Genomic DNA, 6,000 nt, shown 5'->3' with positions numbered 1-6,000 from the left:
CAACGTAATTCAAAGGCATCAATTCTTCTTTGGTCTTCCTTATTCATTGTCCAGCTTTCACATGCATATGAGGTGATTAAAAATACCATGGCTTGGGTCAGGTGCACCTTAGTCCTTAAAGTGACATCTTTGCTTTTGAACACTTTAAAGAGAACTTTTGCAGCAGATTTGCCCAATGCATGCGTCACTTCATTTCTTGACTGCTGCTTTCATGAGCGTTGATTGTAGATCCAAGTAAAATGAAATCCTTGAAACTTCAATATTTTCCCAGTTTATCATAATGCTGCTTATTGGTCCAGTTGTGAGGATTTTTTTTAAAATTTTTTATGATGAGGTGTAATTCATACTGAAGGCTGTAATTTTTTATCTTCATCAGTAAGTGCTCCAAGTTCTCTTCACTTTCAACAAGGAAAGTTGTGTTATCTGCATACTGCAGGTTGTTAATGACTCTATCTCCAATCCTGATGACTCATTCTTCTTCATATAGTCCAGCTTCTTGGATTAAACCATGCAGTATCCCCTTGTTCTGTTCAAACGACTGCCTCTTCATCTATGTACAGGTTCCTCATGAGCACAATTAAGTGTTCTGGAACTCCCATTCTTCACAATGTTATCCATAATTTGTTATGATCCAGTCAAATGCCTTTGCATAGTCAGAAAAACACAGGGAACATCTTTCTGGTAGTCACTGCTTTCAGCCATGATCCATCTGACATCAGCAATAATATCTCTTGTTCCATGTCCTCTTCTGAATCCAGCTTGAATTTCTTGCAGTTCCCTGTCAATGTACTGCTGCAACCGCTTTTGTATGATCTTCAGCAAAATTTTACTTGCGTGTGATATTAATGATATTGTTAGATAATTTCCACATTCTGTTGGATCACCTTTCTTTGGAATGGGTACAAATATGGATCTCTTCCATGCTACTGTCAGTTTGTCGTACTGTGGGGGCTTGCATTTTGCTGTGACACTGGAAGCTATGCCACTGGTATTCAAGCACTGTCAGGGTCACCCATGGTGGACAGGTTTCAGCTGAGTTTCCAGACTAAGACAGACCAGGAAGAAAGACCTGGGAATCTACCTCTGAAAAAAATTAGCCAGTGAAAATCTATGAATAGCAGCGGAAAATTGTCTGATATAGTGCCGGAAAATGAGCCCCTCAGGTTGGAAGGCACTCAGAAGATGACTGGAGAAGAGATGCCTCCTCAAAGTAGAGTTGACCCTAACGATGTGGGATGGATTAATGTAGCAGTTGTCTGCAATTAATTCTGTTTACTGACCCTTGTGGAGGAAAAAAAACTTCCCTAGCCCCACCATATTGTAGATGAAAAACATTGTCTAGGATTCTAGAGTCCAGAGCAGTGGTTCTCAATGAGGGGAGAGGGGTGTTTGCTACCCAAAGAACATTTGGCAATGTCTGGAGATACTTTTGGTTATTAGAATTTAGATAATGTTACTGGCATATCATGTATAGAGGCCAGGAATGCTGCTAAACATTCTACAATGCCCAGGACAGCCCCCAACAGCAAATAATTATCTGCCCCAAAATGTCAACAAGTTGAGAAACCCTGGTCTAGAGTATTATGGAGAAGGATTCAGATCTCAGCTCTGCCACTTAGTAGCTGGGTGACAGGTGGGCAAAGTACTTCACATCTCTGGGTGTCAGCATCCTCCTTGGGACACATAAGTCAGAATCGACTTGACAGCACCCATCACACACACCTTATAAGCCTATTGTGAAGATTAAATGACAATCAGCCCATAAAACACTTTGTAACAGTGCCTGCTACATAATAAATATTCAGGAAATGATAGTTCTTTTTTTTTTTTTTTTGGTTATTTAGAAACTATTATCCCTATTTAAAAGATGAGGCAATTGATGCTCAGAGAAGGGAAAGAATCGCCCAGGGTCAAGAGAAAAAACAGTTTTAGTCATAGGGTTAATGCATGTCACTGAGACTGTAGTTTTCTAGTGTTTGGACCTAAAAGAAAGATGGAACATTGTGGAACATATCCAGCAAAGTGGAAGGAGAATAAGCCTTTACTGAGTGTTCACATACCTAAATCTCATTCCTATCAAGTAGGTATTACGATTTCTATTTTACAGATGAGACTAAGTGTGACATCCAAGGTCACCCAGCAAGTCTGTTGCCAAGTAGAGATTGGAACCCAGGCTGGTCTGGTCCCAAAGTCCTTTCCTTTTCCTCTATGCCCTGCTTCCTGGATGCTGGTAACACTCCAGCAGGGAGGGGCAGGGAGAGTTTAGGGTTGGAGACACTGACCCTGGGAGAGGGCCAGATATTTAGAAGTATCAGAGAGAGTTCCAGAAGTGGCTGACTCCCAGCTGGAAAAGAACTCACAGAATGAAAAATGCTTAATGATGTGTAAGGTACTAGACTCATGTCAGGACCAGAGAAAGAGGTAGGCAGAGGCAGTGTCCCTTTGAGCTTTGGAGACAGGCAGACCCAGGAAAGATCCCAGTTTCTGTCATCCTGGCTGGACCGCTGGGTGAGTAGCTTAACCTCTCAGAGCTTCAGGTTATTTATATATAAACTACCCATATTTCAGAATTATTTGTTCATTTATTAATTCCTTCCTTCAAGCAGGGTTGACTCATACAGCCATGTCAGTTGTCCAGCAGAAGGGACAAAATGTGTCTAGCAGAAAGGACAAGCGGCGGCTGAAGTCTAGCCTGAGCTCTAACTACCAATCCTTGTCTTTGGCATAAAAATAAATAAATAAAAATAAAGGGCTTCATGGTATAAAAGGAGCCCTGGTGGTGCAGTGGGTAAGAGTTCAGCTGTTAACCAAAAGGTTGGCAGTTCGAATCCACCAGCTGCTCCTTGGAAACCCTATGGCGCAGTTCTACTCTGTCCTGTAGGGTTGCTATGAGTCAGAACTGACTAACGGCAACGAGTTTGTTTTTGTTTTTGTCTTTGGCATAGAGGTACATCAGGCTAGAGGAAGGGACAACTTTTTCTGATTTTCACAAGACACACAAAGGAATATTGGCAAAGGGTAGCAGCTCCACCTTCAAGAACCTGCCTGAGGCTGACTGCTGTGAAACCAGGACTGAAGTGGGCACAATTTGCCCTAGAGAAGCCCACAGTCCAAAGCTGTGATTCCTAAGTGAGGTGATGACACACAGAAGACGCTCAATTAATGGCACATGTACAACCAAGACAATGGGTACTGACAGGAAAAACGGCGCCCTGAGAATTGGTCACAGAAGGGCTTCCTGGAGAATGGGCCTGAAAGAGTGGAGAGGCTTTAGATAAGCAGAAGGAAGCAAGTGAGGCTCTCTAGGCTAACAGACATGGGAAAAAACCTGGGAGAGAGGAGGTTCCTTTCCCAGGTCAGACTGGCTGAATCAGAGCCTCCTTCAGGAAAGAGACAGGTGTAGTTGGAAAGGTAGGGAGAGTTCAGATTTTAGAGGTCAGACTGGAATTATTTGGGCTACTTCAACGGTTCAGAGCAAGTCTTTTGAAGATCTCTCTGTTGGTAAGTGTGTAAAAGGGAAGGATCATGCCACTGAACAGAGAAAAAAGAACTGTACAATTCTTCCTCAAAATTCAAAAGAATTCTATTCAACATTACACTGGAGATCCTAGACAATGTAATAAAACAAACAAACAAATGAAAGGCATCAGATAGGAAGGAAAAAGTAAAATTGACTTTATTCACAGACAACAGGATCATATACATAGAAAATCCTAAGTAAATCTATAAAAAAAGCTACTAGAACTAGTAAGTGAATTTAGCAAGATTTCAGGATACAAAGTGAATACACAAAAATCAGTTGTATGTATATATACTAGCAGCAAACAATTGGAAAACCACATTTTAAAAATACCATTTACAATAGTGTAAAATAAAAAGAAATGCTTAGGGATAAATTTAACAAAATATGTACAAGACTTGTACGCTAAATACTATAAAATTGTGCTGAGAGAAATTAAAGAACTAAACAAATGAAGAGATATGCCATGTTCATGAATTGGAAAACTTAAGATGTTCACTCTCTTCAAATTGATCTACTGACGCATCCAATCTCAGTCAAAATCCCAGCAGGGTTTTGTTTTTTGTTTTTTTTGGTAGAAGTTGACAAGTTTATTCTAAACCTTATATGGAAATGCGAACGTCCTATAATCATTAAAACAATTTTGAAAAATAAAAACAAATTTGGAAGACGGACGCTACCTTATTTTAAGACTTACTTATAAACAAACAAAAAAACCAAGCCTGTTGCCATGAGTAAATGCTGACTCACGGAGACCCCATGTGTTACAGAATAGAACTGCTCCGTAGGTTTTTCTCGGCTGTAATCTTTATGGAAGCAGATCGCCAGGTCTTTCTTTCACAGCCCCGCTGGGTGTGTTTGAACCACCAACCTTTAGGTAAGTAGTGAAGCTCAAACCATTTGTGCCACCCAGGGACCTTTTATTTATAAAGTTACAGTAATTAAGATGGTGTGCTATATTGGCTTAAGGATAGACACAGATCAATGAAATCGAATAGAGAATCCAGAAATAAATCCATACATCTATGGTTAATTGATCTTTATCGAAGGTGTCAAGCTAATTCAAGGGTGAAAGCATAGACATTTCAATGGGTGGTTCTGGAACAACTAGATATCTGCATGTAAAAAGTGAACTTCGATCTTTGCTTTATACCTTACACAAAAATTAGACCTAAATACAGAAGCTAAAACTATTAAAAAAAAAAAAAAAAAAAAAAGGTCCCTGGGTGATGCAAACAGTTTGCACCTAGCTGGTAACCAGAAGGTTGGCAGTTTGAACCCATTCAGTGATGCCATGGAAGGAAAGCCCTGACGATTTGCTTCCTCAAAGATTACAGCCAAAATCCTATCAAGCGGTTCTACTCTGTAAGGCATGGGGTCGTCATGAGTCAGAATTGACTTGACAGTTAAGACGAACACAACAAAACCACAAAACTTCTAGAAGAAAACATAGAAAATATTTATGATCTTGGGGTAGGCAAAGATTTTTTAGGTAGAAGACAAAAAGCACTAACCATAACAGAAAAAAGTGATAAATTAGTTTTTATCAAAATTTAAAATTTCTGCTTTTCAAAAGCATCTTTAAGAAAATGAAAGGGCAAGCACAGACTGGGAAAAAATATTTATATATATCTGACAAAGGATTTGTATCCAGAATATACAGTAAAGCCTGTGAAAGCTAAAACCTGTGTTCCTTGTCCTGTCAAAGAAAGAAAGCTCAAATATTTTCCACTAATAGTAAGGTGGAAAACAAGGCAGTCCCGTTGAGTTCCGGCTCTAACAGGTTTCACTGTATAAGAACCATTACAACTCAATTAGAAGAAAATCCAAACTCAGAACGGGCAAAACAGACATTTTGCCAGAGAAGATATATGAATAGCCAATAACTTGTTGCCGTCGAGTCAATTCAAACTCATAGCGACCCTATAGGACAGAATAGAACTGCCCCATAGGGTTTCCAAGAAGTGGCTTGTGGATTTGAACTTCTGACGTTCTGGTTAGCAGCCATAGCTCTTAACCACTGCACCACCAGGGCTCTGAATGGCTAATAAGCACATGAAAAAATATTCAATATCATTAGCCATAGGGAAATATAAATTAAAGCCACAACGAGATACCACTTCATATCTACAAGAATGGCTAAAATAAAAAATACTGACAATGCCAAGTGCTGGTCTTATACATTGCTGGTGGGAATATAAGATGGTACAGACACTCTGGAAAACAGTTTGGCAGTTCTCTATAAAGTAAAATATACACCCGTCTTATTACCTAGAAATTCCAGTCCTAGATACTTACCCAACAGAAATGAAAACATATGTCCAAGAAAATGTGCAAAAATGCTTATGGCAACTTTATTCATAACAGTCTCAAGCTAGAAACAACCCAAATGACCATTAACAATTGGATAGATAAACAAATTATAACATTTCCATACAGTGGAATACTACTCAGCAACAAAAAGGAAGGAGCTACTGGTG

Source organism: Trichechus manatus, unplaced genomic scaffold (genome assembly GCF_000243295.1).
Source record: "Trichechus manatus latirostris isolate Lorelei unplaced genomic scaffold, TriManLat1.0 scaffold00015, whole genome shotgun sequence".
NCBI lineage: Eukaryota > Metazoa > Chordata > Mammalia > Sirenia > Trichechidae > Trichechus > Trichechus manatus.
Note: the sequence above shows the minus strand (reverse complement) of the source record.